We start from the raw sequence: 15904 nt of genomic DNA, 5'->3' as shown, positions 1-15904 counted from the left end.
GGCCTATAAACACCGATATAATAAATAGGAGTAGCAAATATGAGAAAGAGTTCGACATAAACACCCATATAATAAATAATAGAACGCAACAAAAAGAAACCTCCTACGACGGCACAACAACATTAAAAGGGGGGCCTCCCCAAGCCGCAACCTTGTCGAAAAACATCTCCTAAGCTAATGAAATCAAGCACAAAAATCGACATGGTGAGTAACAACCATTCTCAATTTCAACAACATAGTGGGATTAATAAGTTGATCCATGTTTCCCCTTTGAGAATGATGTAAAGTACTTCCAAATACACACTTGTATCTTGGATTCAAGAAAAATCAACCCACAAAATTTTGAACTATAAGACATATATATAGTGTTACAAATTTAACGAGTAGCAGAGTCACAGTATTTTTTTAATTTTATTTTAATGAGGATCAACGATGATTCCCTATTTATCCATGTGATAACTCAACCCCTGACTTATTGGATAGAGGAAAAGTGTCTTACTAACTGACGGAGGTTTAAGTCTTCTCGGAGCAGATCCTGCTCCTCCTGCGGCAGGAGCCGCAGCTGGCGGCGTATGCGGCGCTGTTCGTGTACGGGCTGATCCCGCAGATCTTCGCGTACGCGGCCAACTTCGCGATGCAGAAGTTCCTGCAGGCGTAGAGCATCGTGAGCCCGAGCGCGTACATATCAGCGGCGACGCTGGCCGCGCACATTGCGCTGACGTGGGCGGCGCTTTACGTGTTCCGGTGGGGCCTTCAGGGGGCGGCGCTGGTGCTGAGCCTGTCGTGGGGGGCGCAGTTCGTGTACATCGTGAGGTCGGAGAGGTGCCGGAGGATGTGGACCGGGTTCAGCCCCGCTGCGTTTTCCGGGCTGTGGGGTTTTTTCAAGCTGTCGGCCTCGTCCGCGATCATGCTCTGCCTCGAGACGTGGTATTTTCAGGTGATTGTGCTCATCGCCGGCTTGCTTCCCGCCCCGGAAATCGCATTGGCCTCTTTAGCTATATGGTAATGTTCTTTTTATCCTGGTGTGATATGACCGAAAAACTCTGTGAAATTTTGTTTCAAACTTAACATAGATATGCATATAGAGATATTAGTGCAGCTTGCGATCTGTGGGCTCGCCTAGGAATTTCTAGGCCATAAAATTACAGCCCGATTAACTCGCATTCAATTAGCTTGCAGCATGAACAGGACTGACACTAAATCTGATGGATTAAACTTAGGTGCAACTATTCTCTATTGTTCCATATGATTGATACTTAGTTCAGCAGTTTATGATATAAATGTAAACAAAAAATAGAGCCTTAAATTTTATAGTATTAAATATACATATACTTTAGATTTTTATAAATATGAGTAATAGATAAATAAAATTAAAAAATCATATTCACTATAAAATAGTATATTTTATTTTCGAAAATATGCTTCAAAATTGTTGTGATATGTTAATGTTTTATTTGATTTATACTAATCTTAAATTAGTATTAATCATGTTTGAATTTAAGTATATATATGACTAATTTTTGTGTTGATTGATCACTTGTGAATATTTATCGGTTGCAATCTGACTAGTTTGTATTGGATGATCACATGTTAATTTTATCATATCAACCTGATTAGCTCGTTGAACTAGTCCGAAATCAAACCTTTATGTTAGGGTTGAATATTTAGAATATGATAAAAAAATACAATCCAATTAGCCCAAACATGTCTAAAATAAATTTTATTTATTTATTCATATGAAATATATACTATATATCCAACAGAAAAATATTTATATTTCTTTTGAATTCGGTATTACAATTTTGTTGTGGTTATGAATAATTAAATGCAGTGGGACGCTTCTTGGAATGGTTTTCACGGTGTCAGTTGGATTCAACGCCGCAGTAAGGTACGAGTATTTATATGTATTTTTCAAATAATCACATTACTTGTTTTTTATGTATATTTGTTAAACTGCAATTAATTGTAGTAGTACTATTATGTTACCTTCTTCTCTTTATTATTTATGTTTGCTTTTGTATAATAGTGTGAGGGTTAGCAATGAACTCGGCGCCGGGCACCCAAGATCCGTGGCTTTTAGCATGGTGGTGGCGACCGGAACATCACTACTGGTGGCAGCGGTATTTGCCATTGTCACTTTTTTCCTACGCCATAAAATCAGCTATGCATTCACCTCTGGCAAAGTTGTGTCCAACGCCGTCGTGGACCTTATACCCTTCCTCACAGGCGCCATCGTGCTCGACGGGATCCAGCCTGTTTTATCCGGTAAATATTACTCCATTCGTCCCTGAAAAATATGAACATTTGACTTCTCTACACTATTTTCTCTCTTATTTTACTTTTTCTCAACTTTAACTATTTATTACTCTTCCGTCCTCTAAAAATAGAAACTTTCCTTTTAAAAAAAATTCTTTCTTTCTAACAAAGAGGCTCATTTTCCACTAACACACTTTTCTATCTATCTCTCTTATTTTATCAATTTTGCATTAAAACCGGTGTTGTTTAAAATGTTCCTATATCTAGGGGACGGATGGAGTATTATTTTTCTAAATGAGTGCAGAAAATGAAACAGTTTCTATTAAGGCGGAATTGGGGGACTTATTTTTAAAAAACCAAAACTCAATTTAATATGTTCTTCATTCATTTAACGTTATAAAAAAATTAATGAATCATATTTATGTCTAATATTTTTTGAAATATTTTTCGATATTAGTTCTCTTTCTCCTATACATGGCTAATGCTGGCAATTATATTTCAATATTTGAGGAAAAGATATCTATATATAGAATCCTAGGTTTCACTTTCGCATTTCATGAAAATGGAATCTCTATGAAGAGATCTCAATGATTGACACTGGGATGTGATCTTACTTCATTAAATCTGAGATTGTAAATTTGTTTTTATATGTAAATGTGTCGTGTGTGCGTGTGGAACTATTGTATTTTTAATTTAAATGAGTACACTTTTTTATTGTAAAATCTCGCTTTCATTTACATTTATATAGAGCCCAATCCAGAATTTTAATTACAGTCATTATAGTAAACAGCTAATGTCGAGGAATATTACTAATATTACTTATATATTTGCTAAATTGATAAAAATATAATTTCAGTAATCAGTGTACTATTTAATCAACATGTGTGACAACCAGAACATAGAATCTGTCAAATACACCAAATCAAAGACTTACCAAACAAGGATGCATGATTAGAGGAGAAAGATCTTGAATTGATATGTAATAAATGTGTAATACATAGTCTAGGAATAGATTGATCTATTACCATATTTACTTTGTAAACAACCCTACATAAAGAGGGATAGCCGATGGCTGAAATACATAGTGAAATAAACAAGAATTATCTTCTCCCAATAGCTCTCACTACTTAGAATTGCCCTATGAATCGCCTAACTCTCGATTACCATCTTTAAGATGGTATCAAAGCAGGTTTCTTCGGTCTTGAGACTCAGAGAAATTTCATCATAGTCTCGTATACCTTTCCCGGCCCGTTGAACCTGAAAAATACAACCAAGAATGTCAGAATCAGATAGTCCTCCAAAAACCAACACAGCCGTGACCCTATCAGCAGAACAATTTGCTGAACTTATGAGACTAAGTTTGTCTCAGAAAAATCAAACCCAACAGCCTTCATCTATGGAACCACTAGGCGAGGTGCGCCTGGGAGAGAAACTCAACGGGGATAACTACCCGTTGTGGGCAAAACTCATGAGCCGAGGGATCCGAGGGAAGGGTCTGGCTTCTCACATAAATGGAGTTACAGACCCCCCACCTCCGACGGACCCAAATTACAGCCGATGGCAGCAGCGGGATGATTGCTGCTTCAATTGGATCATCAACAACATCGACGCCAGCCTCGTAAATGAGGTATCCCAATACGAAATGGCATACGACTTGTGGGATAGTCTAGCCACGACGTATGGAAGCGGCGCCGACCAATTTCAAATCTCAGACCTGCACAGACAGGCGTATAGCATCAAACAAGGTGAATCCTCACTCGAAAGTCTCTGGCAAAAACTACAGGATCTCTGGATATCAATCGATACCAGGGATCCAAACCCAATGGAATCCCCATCAAGTATTGAAAAATATAACCAGCATATTCAAAGGCATCGATTATACCAGTTCGTGTGGGCACTGGACGATCAAAGGTACAGCAAGATCAAAAGAGAAATCCTAAATATGGATCTCATCCCAACAGCCAGAAAAGCATACGGGTTAGTCCGAAGAGAATCAGTCAACGACAAGTTACTCAACCCAGAGAGTAAGGAATCGGGAATCGGAGTAGGGCTCGCAGTACACGACCGAAACCGACTACCTCAACACCCGTCGCCTTACCCATCCAGGAACCAGAACTACCCGAAGGAAGAAGACAAAAGCAAGTTAATATGCAACCATTGTGGAGGGAAGAAACACACCAGAGAGACGTGTTTCCACATCCACGGGTTCCCGGAGTGGTGGGAAGAAATGAAGAAGGCGAGGCAGGCCCGGAATGCAGGCCGAACCAGCGGAGGCAGGGGAGGCGGAAGAGCCTCAGCCGCCATAGCTCATGACCGCGCCTCCTACGCCGACAACACGACGGGTGGCAGCGGCGGCAGCGGCGTCTCCGGAGGCAGTGGAGATATCAGAACCGAAGACAAACCCCCAACCGCCTCCGTGTCCATTGCTCGGACCTGGTCGGAAGGTAATGAGTCATCAATTCGAGGTATCACCGGCGAAATCGCCGTCGGAAGCGGTGAAAGAGGGGAAGAAGGAGCGGCTAGGGTTCCCACAAGGGAGAAGGGCACGGCGGCTAGGGTTTTATCAAAACCCATTATAAACAGCCAACTCTCAAATATCCCACATTCCACCCCCATAAAACTAAAAATACACCCCACACCCTCCTCTGATAATTATCCCACATTCAAAGCCCCAAACTCTCCGAAATTCCGAATTAACCCCCGACTTTCCCATATACTACGAACCCAACCCCACAAAACCAAAAATCCCCAAAAATCACCCCAAACTTCGACACTTTCACAAAATCACCCCTCAGTTGCAAAAACTTTACAAATAACACCCCAACAGTCCGCCATAGCTACATATCAGCCAAACATAACCTGTCATAACTCCTTCGAAGCCTTAGCCTGTTCCTCTACATCCGTTTCTGGCCCTAAGGACACTCACTGGATATTTGACTGTGGTGCCACTGACACAATCTCGTTTGAAGCCTCAGACTTTGTTTCAATTACCAATTCCAAAAAATCCTATGTCCAAACCGCCAGTGGGGACCTAGCACAAGTTATGGGGGCAGGCACCATAAATATCTCGCCAACTCTACGCCTATCTAATTGTCTTTTTGTTCCGTCTTTATCCCACAAACTATTATCCATTAGTCATGTGACTAAGGAACTGAACTGCAAACTACTAATGCAACCTCGATTTTGCATGTTACAGGATATCAAGACGGGGACGATAGTTGGGCGTGGCACTGAGCGAAGCGGACTGTACTATATGGACGAGATAGCCCAACAGAGTGCTGCATTGATGCTGACTCCCGGACTGACTGACAGACAGGCTTGGCTTTGGCACCGTCGGTTAGGGCACCCATCTTTGGGATACTTCCGTCTACTTTTTCCTAAATTAGCTAGAACTTTGAACTCTTTTCATTGCGATACGTGTGTGTTAGCTAAAAACCATAGACATTCTTTTAAGCTAAACAACACGAGAGTTAAAACTCCTTTTGCCTTAGTACATTCTGATGTTTGGGGCCCCGCTCCTATCACCGGGGGTCAAGGCTTTCGATATTTTGTGCTATTTATTGACGATTATTCCCGCATGACTTGGATCTATTTTCTGAAAAATAAAAATGAGGTGTTTGATAAGTTCGTAGATTTCTATACTCTTATTCAAACCCAATATAAACAAACCATTCAGACTCTTAGAACAGACAACGGGGGGGAATTTGTCAATACTAAAATGCAAGGGTTTTTTAAAATCAAGGGGCTAGTCCACCAAACCTCGTGTGCTTACACTCCGGAACAAAATGGGGTAGCGGAACGGAAAAACCGTTACATCCTAGAAATCACCCGAGCCCTCCTAATAGAATCCAAAGTTCCAAAAACCTTCTGGCCAGAAGCTGTAGCCACCTCCGTTTATCTCATAAATCGATTACCCACGGGCATACTTAGCTTCAAGACTCCTTTAGATACGTTTTCCCACCACTTTGAAATCCCATCATCCCTGTCCCTTGAACCAAGAGTTTTCGGATGCTCAGTCTTTGTTCACATCCCTAAACACGAACGGTCCAAATTTGACCCTTGCGCCCACAAATGTGTCTTCCTTGGCTATGGAAAGAATCAAAAAGGATACCGTTGCTATGACCCAAAGACCCGTAGGATACACACAACCATGAACTGTGATTTTGTGGAAGGGGAGTATTTCTACCAATCTAGTGGTCAGGGGGAGACACAAACTTCAGACGAGAATCAAAACAGTGACCTTCTAGATTGGCTACCGGATATTCAGATCCCAAACTTAGGGTCACCAGGGGAACCACAGACAGGGGGAGTGTCTGAGCCAAGCCCTGTCACAGACGTTGGTCCACCTGAGGAAGTTAGCAACACCGTCGGGCAGTCAAATCCGATAATACAGGACGACGAGCAACGTGACACCAACCCGCCGTCAACCCCGCCTTCGATTCCTGAGGTAAATAGTTCAGATTTCGATAATATACCTTCAGACGACACTAACCTTGATAGGGGAAATGATGAAGAATGTGGTACGAGTGGAGAAAATTACCCTTACGAGTTGCCCCCGAGGAGAACAAGAGGGGTGCCACCTCGACGGTACTCACCAGATTGGAAAGGAAGGAAGGCAAAATACGCAATATCTAATATTGCTCAAAGTCACCTATCAGAAATGGCCCGGGCCTTCGAAACTGCTCTATATGAGGAAGAAGATATTCCACAGTCATTTGAGGAGGCAAACAAACATAAACATTGGAGAGAAGCTATGAAGAAGGAAATAGATGCCTTGGTTAAAAATTGCACATGGGAGAAATGTACGCTGCCAAAAGGGAAGAAGCCAGTTGGATGTCGATGGATATTCACCATAAAAAGAAGAGCAGATGGTTCAATCGAGAGATATAAGGCGAGACTCGTGGCAAAAGGATACACCCAAGTCTACGGAGTTGATTATGAAGAAACATTCTCACCAGTGGCGAAGATGGAAACTGTACGAACACTACTATCTGTAGCCGCAAGCAAAGACTGGAATTTACACCAGTTTGATGTAACTAACGCCTTCCTCCATGGAGAACTAGAGCAGAACAATGAGGTATATATGGAGGTCCCACCAGGTTTCTCCGTAGAATTTGGAGATGGAGAAGTCTGTCGGTTGCGAAAAACTCTGTACGGGTTAAAGCAATCTCCCCGGGTATGGTTCGGAAGGTTCTGCCAAGCTATGTTCAAGCACGGATTCAAGCAAAGCCATTCCGATCACACGCTCTTCACAAAAAGGAGAGACAACAAGGTAACATGTTTGATTATATATGTTGATGACATGATTATCACTGGAGATGATGAAGAGGAAATCCAGAGGTTGAAGGAAAATCTCTTCAAGGAATTCGAGATGAAAGACCTAGGAGCACTGAAGTACTTCTTGGGGATAGAAGTATTGAGGTCCAAACATGGAATTTTCCTAAGGCAGAAGAAATACGTCTTAGACCTGCTGACCGAAACTGGTCTCCTTGAATGTAAGCCGGCAGAAACTCCAATGATTCCCAACCATGGTTTGAAGCTAGAAGAAGGAGCAGAACTCTCAGACAGAGACAGGTACCAACGACTAGTCGGAAAACTTATCTATCTCTCTCATACTAGACCCGACATTGCATACGCCGTCAGTATTGTGAGTCAGTTCATGCACCTACCTCAAGCTAATCACATGGAGGCCGCATTGAGGATAGTGCGTTATCTGAAAGGAACTGTAGGATATGGAGTATTCCTTGCCAGGAGGGAAGACTTGGAGATTGATGGATACACAGATGCCGACTGGGCAAGCAATCCGGTGGATAGAAAATCGACGGGGGGTTATTTTACTTTCATAGGAGGGAACTTGGTTACATGGAGGAGCAAGAAGCAGAAAGTGGTAGCCCTGTCTAGCGCCGAGGCCGAGTTCCGAGGAATGAAGAGTGGACTCATGGAAATCCTATGGCTAAGACGACTACTCACAGAAATTGGCTTTCCACCTACTCGAAAGAGTAAGTTGTACTGCGACAACAAGGCCGCGATTAGCATCTCAGAAAATCCCGTGCAACACGATAGAACGAAACATGTGGAAGTTGATAGGCACTTCATCAAAGAGAATCTAGACAGAGGCATCATTGAATTCCCGTTTGTCCATTCGGAAGAGCAATTGGCAGACATACTCACCAAAGCTGTTCATCCAAAGGTCTTCAAAGAAGCATTGACCAAGTTAAGCATTGGAGATACCATTGCTCAACTTGAGGGGGAGTGTCAAATACACCAAATCAAAGACTTACCAAACAAGGATGCATGATTAGAGGAGAAAGATCTTGAATTGATATGTAATAAATGTGTAATACATAGTCTAGGAATAGATTGATCTATTACCATATTTACTTTGTAAACAACCCTACATAAAGAGGGATAGCCGATGGCTGAAATACATAGTGAAATAAACAAGAATTATCTTCTCCCAATAGCTCTCACTACTTAGAATTGCCCTATGAATCGCCTAACTCTCGATTACCATCTTTAAGAGAATCCATTATTTCAAGTTCATGTATGTCCGAATCGAGTATTCAATCAATAATTCAAATTCGAAATTTATTAAGATATGCTACAACAACCACTTTAAGTTAAAACTAAATTTGTTCTATAATAAGGATAAAAAAATCTCATGTAGCATATTAACCTTCATAAATTTTTTTAAAAGGTGGAATCTCAATTTAACAAGGGTCTAGTTGCTACTATTATTTTATTTCCGCTGTTTTTTAGTAGTTTCGAATATAATATTTGTTAATTGTTTATACACTTTTCTAGTTGATATTGCTAAAGCCATTATCAATTATCTGAATTGTCTTCTATTTCAAGTTAGTTGATATATTAATGTTAAAAAGTTACAGAAAGAAAGAATAAAAAACAAGAATATAGTAAAAGAGATAAAAGAAAGAATAAAGAAATAGGAGGATAAAATTTTTGAAAAAAAAAATGAAATAGAGCCAGTAGCTTGAGATAGCCCAAAATAGAATATAGAGGAAGTAGCTTATTTCCATATTAGAGATAACACAATATCAGTTAATACTTTTTTTTTCTGCATCCTCCATTTGTCTGTACTTTCTTGGCTTCACTTTTAACCTTGGTGTCAAGGTAATTAATCAGTAATTTAACTTTTAATATGTTTTTAAATATTAATATAAGTTATATGTTTATATCCCGAGATATCAAAATTTATATGTTGAGTGGAGAGCACATTGTCTAATGGTGGTTGGGATGAAACTATTCAATATCTTGTGGGATTTATGAAGGAGCAATGAAAATCTTTCAGCGAAAATATTTATATATCTACTATAACTACATTTATATGAAATGATGGTACTATGTGTAGGGTTGGGGTCAGGAAACTCCATTAAAACTTCATTAAATTCGGTCTTTGGATCAGTTGATGATCCCATGGTACGGTTGCTTCTTCACAAGCCTATACGGTTGGAATTCGCTTGAGTCATTAGTAGCCGATACAGTTCAAGTGTTAAGGGCATTGAGTCCCTCCCAAACTTATTTTTTTATTTTTTAATAAAATTTTAAAATTATTCAAATTTTATAAAAATTGTTATGCAAAAATTTCTATCAATTATCTGAATAACAAAAAAATTATTTTTGAATAAAATTCATAAAATATAGTTCCTAACTCGCTCATGTTTTTCAACCATTGCCCACAGTGCCTCTAACTTTCGAGCGCCGATCGACTATTTTTTTAAACATGTTTGACTCACGAGTTTCGTTTTTGAATTCACGAATATTTAAAATTTAAATTGCAGGGGCTATGGTCCGGGATGCTAATAGGCACCCTCATGCAGACATTAATTTTGATTTGGGTGACTGCTCGTACCGATTGGAATAAGGAGGTAACTAATTTACATTAGTGCATTTTTTAATTTTGTTTATAATAGAAATCCTCGATAATAATCAAATATTGGTCACAGTTTATGCAAATAAATTAATCTTGAGTATATAATCTTAGGTTGAAAAACTATCCTCAATATTGTTTATGATAACAAGAGTCATTTATGATCTTACGATAAATTATTGTTCAGAAAGATTGATTATATATGAGATAATTAATGTGAAATTACTTCTACAAAAATAAAATTTTCCAAGTTGGTGAGGTTTGAGTATTGTTCTACTCTTTCATATAAATACAGATACATAGGTGTTTTGTTGTACTCATAAAGTGGGGTTCGATTGAACCTTTTCTCAATCAAATCAATGAAGCAAAAATAATTTCTATTTGTCGTTTGCTTCTACTATTGAAAAAGGTAAGTTTAGAGTGTCCACTATGTGACCGCCGCGCCTATAGCCTCGGCTGGGGCGGTCTATAGTGCAGGAGACGTCCGCCCCCGGGGAGGACGAGGAACAGTGGGGCGGCAGGCGGCGGACGAGCATCAGGCGAAAGAAGGGCGAGGACACGTCGGGCGTCCTTTCGCCGCGCCTATAGGCGCGCCGGCCATAGTGCCCGGTGGTAGGCGCGCCGGCGGTCCTCGGTGCAATTTTTTTTTAATTACCTCTATAAATATCACTCTCCACCACCTATTTTTTCCATCATTTTCACACAATCCCTCCATTCACTATCTACACTTTCACTCTAAAAAAATGCACGGTGGAGATGATGAATCACCCGACTCGCAGGAATCGGGCTACGGCGGCAATCCTTCACACCCATCGGGATATGGCGGCTATCCTTCTCAGCCGTCGGGATACGGCGGGGCTCCGTCCCAGCTGTGGACTTGGAGTCAATCTCCCCCGCCGTGGGCATCGAGTCCAACCCTTCCTCCATCTCAGTCGTGGAGGTCTTCTCCAACGCCCCCACCTTTTCAGCGGAATCTGAGTCGCTCCGCATTTGGAGATTACAGACTCAACCTCGATGCGCTTAACCAGCCGCGTCCGGAGTCCCCTTTCCAATCCAGCCAATCGCCTTTCACCGAAGCAGATCAAGACGCACTGGATACTATGATGGGTCTGCTCAGTTCCGACGTCCCGGATACGCCGGCAGCACGGGTGGCAAAGCCTGTTCCGAACGGCGAGGACAGTGGCGTCGGCGGTAGCGGTGGCTCTGGCTCCAAACGGGGCAAGCTCTACACCAAAGCGGAGTCAATTGCCATGGCGAGGGCGTGGGATGCCATCACATCGGACCCCATAGTGGGCACCGATCAGACTGAGGGGAGCTTTTGGAGGCGCGTCATGATGGCATACGACGAGTTCAAACCCGTTGGCGCCGATAAGCGCGACCAAGAACAGATCCGCAAAAAATGGGGTAGGATTCTGCTGGCTACCAAGCGGTTCGCGTGCATATACCAAAACAACCTTCTCCAAGCTGAGAGTGGCCGAAGTGGGACAGACGTGATGGCCCTGTCGATAGGCCAATATCACACGGATGGCTGGCCGAAGTTCACAATGTGGGAGGAGTATCAAATCCTCGCGGATTGTCCGAAATTCAAGGCCATTTGCGCGCAAGAGGTCAATACAGCTCCTGGTCCGAAGCGTACAAGGCACAACCTTGCCGGGGACTACAGCAGCGGAAGCGGCTCGCACTCGTTCGAGCAGCCCGACGAGCAAGTCGAAGAGCTAGCCGCTACACACACTAGGTGAGGACGGCCCCCGGGACAACAGGCCTCTATCCGCAGCGCCAGAGGGGCTAGAAGTGCCTCCCGTCAGCCGTCGGCCGCGTCTGGATCTCGTATCCCCCAGCTCGCCCCAATCCCACAGCACATGGTGCAAGGTCCCCACGAGGTCTTGAGGGATAACATAGATGTGCAGTTGATGCAACAACTACAAGACGTATGCAGTAAATACGTAGCCACCGATGCCCCGTACGTCAAGAACATCTACAAGAAGCTCATCACTCGGTATGAGCGTCGGCTAGGGTTGGCTGATGACGCTCCTGGGGAAACCGCGGCCAGCAGCAGTGAGGGAGGAGGAGGAGAAGAAGAAGAAGAAGAAGAAGAAGAAGAAGAAGAAGAAGAAGAAGAAGAAGAAGAAGAAGCCGACTCCGACACCGAGTAGACGGTGGCGGAGTTTTTAGTTGTATTTTATTTTAAATATTCATTGTATATTTTTACCCTTTTGCAATACAACGAATATTCGACCTCAATTACCTCGTTTTCTAATTGTTTATATTTTATAATGAAAATTGATTATAAAATTTGGGGGCTATTGGAAGTGTCCACCATAGTGGCGGAAACAAAAATTTGGGGCTATGGACAAAAACTGGGGCGGGGCTATTGGGGTGTCCGCCTTATAGTGGACACCCTTAAAGCTCGGCGTCACTTCCGGTTTATATATTTTTATTTAATAAATTTTCTGGTTTTCTTAAATGAATGACACCTTTACATGTAACATGGAATTGCCTTTGATGCCCGCAGGGGCGTAGCGCAGTTGGCAACGAAGGGGCAGATCTTGCTGCAATGAGCTTGGGTTTGAATCCCACTGCTATCGTGTAGTTGCTTCCATCTCTCAGGCACAAGTGTGAGGCCTTGGGAGATGGGCTTCTGGCAGCCAGTAGATTAAGGATTCTCCCTTAACGGGCTACTGGGTACCCTGATTGAACCCCCTCACATGATGTCGGGCGAGAGTGTGGGGCTGCCGCCCGAGTGTGGGGCTGCCAAGGCGACGGAATCGCCTTTTGCTACAATGGAATTGCCTTTGACTGGATATCACTATTTTAGGGAGGGATAATAATTTGAGCGTCGTCGCCTTTTGCTACAATGGAATGGCCTTTGACTGGATATCACTATTTTAGGGAGGGATAATATATTGAGCGTGACTTTTAAGTTTTTAACCACCACCCCAATAAAAAGCTACAAATATGTTAATTGACTTGTAATAAATGGATATATATTGGGATAATAATAGAATGGGAGAGTCATTTTCTATTACTAAATTGTGAATATTTATGTGATTGTATATGTGAAAAACAAAATACTAGTGTATTAGAAGTACCTTTTAGGCTTGTTTATTTAGGGTAAAAATTACTAGCAAGTTTTGTATGCGAAATATAAAATAAATACTCCATGTAAATGCATTTGAATATTATTTAGAATATTTATTTATTAGTATATTGCGGTGCATAGTTTGATTGATTGTTTAATGGTATCTTAGTTAGGTTGGTTGGTTAAACTAATTGTCAATTTTGTGTTGAATTTCTGGATATTCTCAGGTGGAGAAAGCAAGAGATCGAATAGATAAATGGAATAATACGGTGGAGAGATTTTCAAGTGAATGATCAGATATATCTATTTTTGTAGGATTGAAATTGGCATGTCAATTTGTCTTTAGGAATTTATTATTTATGTTATCTACCATTTGTTTATATTAATTTCTAAACATCATGTTTTGTTTACTTTTATTTATGAGGTTTAAACCATAAATTCTACGTTACAATTTACAACCTTAAATTAATATTTTTATCCGATCTCAACTCATATAAAAAAATAAAAAAAAGTAAAAGCTTGACCAATAATGGATTACAAAGAATTAGGTATAAACATTGAAATAGTAGCACATTTATAAGATAGAGTTGGAGACTAATACCAAACACAACACAAAATAAAGCTCCTACGACAGCACAACAACATAAAAAGGTGGCCTCCCCAAGCCGCAACCTTGTAGAAAAACATCTCGTAATAAGCAAAGGAAATCAAGCACAAAAAACCGACATGATGAGTGACAACCATTCTCAATTTCAACTACATATTGGGAACAATAAGTTGATCCATGTTTCCACTTTGAGGATGATGTAAAGTAATGTTGTAGTTGAATTCCAAATACTTACTTTTGTATCTTGGAATTGAATAAAATCAATCCACAAAACTTTGAACAATAGGACATTTATATATTAGCAGCGACGGAACTACATAGGGACAAGCCCCCGCTGGCCAGCCCCAGACCCAGACTCTCCATTACATAGCCGTCCTCCGATCAGTCTCTGCCCCAAGAGCCAGCAAATACTGCCGCCCGATTTTTTTAAATTGAAAGTAGAATTAGGAAGGAGAACACAAGATTTGGGCGGCAAAGTGGAGAAGAGGCCGAGAGAAGTATGCAAAAAGAGGAATTATGGAAAGAAGGAAGAGGAATGGCGAGAAAGATGAACAGGGGAGTGCAAAAGATCTGTTTTCTTATTTTTTTTGGATATATCTCTAGCATTGGAAGAAGGAAAAATATTTGACGCGTTAAATGGTATAAAAATTAATATGTAGTCCAACACTCCATCGTATAAAATACTTTCATCATAATTTAATTCCACCCTTAATAATTAAAATCAAATCATCAGAAACTACATAATTACTCCAAATAATGAAAAAAAGCTTAGTTCCAAATAATCTTAAATTTACTAAGATAAAGAGTACTCCCTCCGCCAACTAAAAATGACTCACTTTCCTTTTTGGTTTGTCTCATCCAAGATGACTCATTACTATAAATGGAAACTGACAAACTCGTAATTATAGTGTCGTGATTGGTATGTTGATGCGCCTAATTGTTGAGTTTTTGTGCTCAAAAGTGTGATTTCCAGCCAATTACTCTATGTTTCGGAGTTCACGTGTTTGTTGAGTGTTTCAGGCAAAAATAGGCGAAATTGGAACAAAAAAAGGGTCCACCCGGTCGGGTGAGTATATGTGGCTGAAAAGCCACCCGACCGGGTGGAAAAGATAAGCCGGTTAAAGACCAGAAACTACCGGGCGAGAGTGACCCGGCCGGGTGAATTTCCTTTGTAATAATTCCACCCGGCCGGGTGGAAACTTTATAAGGCGGAGACTCCAGAGAGTTTCACCCGGCCGGGTGAATTTGCTGTACAATAATTCTACCCGGCCGGGTCCGATGAACTGGCGATTTTTAAAGTCTCCAGACGTGATTTTTGAAGGAATAAAAAGAGGCAAGAGCTAGGGCACTCGTTTTTCATTGAATAGCAGCGGCGAAAATACACTCTTTCTCTCTCGGAAGCACTCTTGGAAGAAGATTGAAGATTCAAGCTTCGATTCCTCCGCCAATTGTAATCCGTATCATGAATTCCGTTGTTTTCTTTAGTTTTTATTTGTTTTCTACCTTGAACATGAGTAACTAAACGCTTTATGTGGGATTCTTGGTGAAGATGCATTGACTTATAGTTTCAATCCAATTGATTTCGTTTTTATCTTGCTCTTGTAATTATTTGATTTATTCTTGTGCTTTTCCTAACAATTGCTTGATCACCAATTGGGAGTGTAGGATTTCTTAGAGTAATCGGGAGATGAAATAATTAATCTTGAAAGAAGAGTAATTCACACCTTAATTCAATAGAACTCGGGAGAGTTGAGGTTTTGAGTGGAATCCGTTATCTTATCGATCCATTGGGAGTTAGGTCTAAGAATTAGAAGGGGACTTCAATTATTACACTTAATCTACAGGTTTCTCACCTCGGGGGGGGTTTAATCTACAACTGTGATTGATTCAATAATTCGAGAGACTTTAAATGGTAAATCGATTTCAATTGGGTTAGGCTATGAGTTGTGCATCGGATCCTTGAATTCTGCATATTTCTCCACCATCTTACACAGCTTTCTTAATTGCCTTCGTGTTTAAGTGTTCTATTTTATTCTCCGAATTTACATGCTTTTAGTAGTTGTTAGTTTCAAAA

Source organism: Salvia splendens, chromosome 7, assembly GCF_004379255.2.
Source record: "Salvia splendens isolate huo1 chromosome 7, SspV2, whole genome shotgun sequence".
NCBI classification, from domain to species: Eukaryota; Viridiplantae; Streptophyta; class Magnoliopsida; order Lamiales; family Lamiaceae; genus Salvia; species Salvia splendens.
This window is presented reverse-complemented; position numbering follows the sequence as displayed.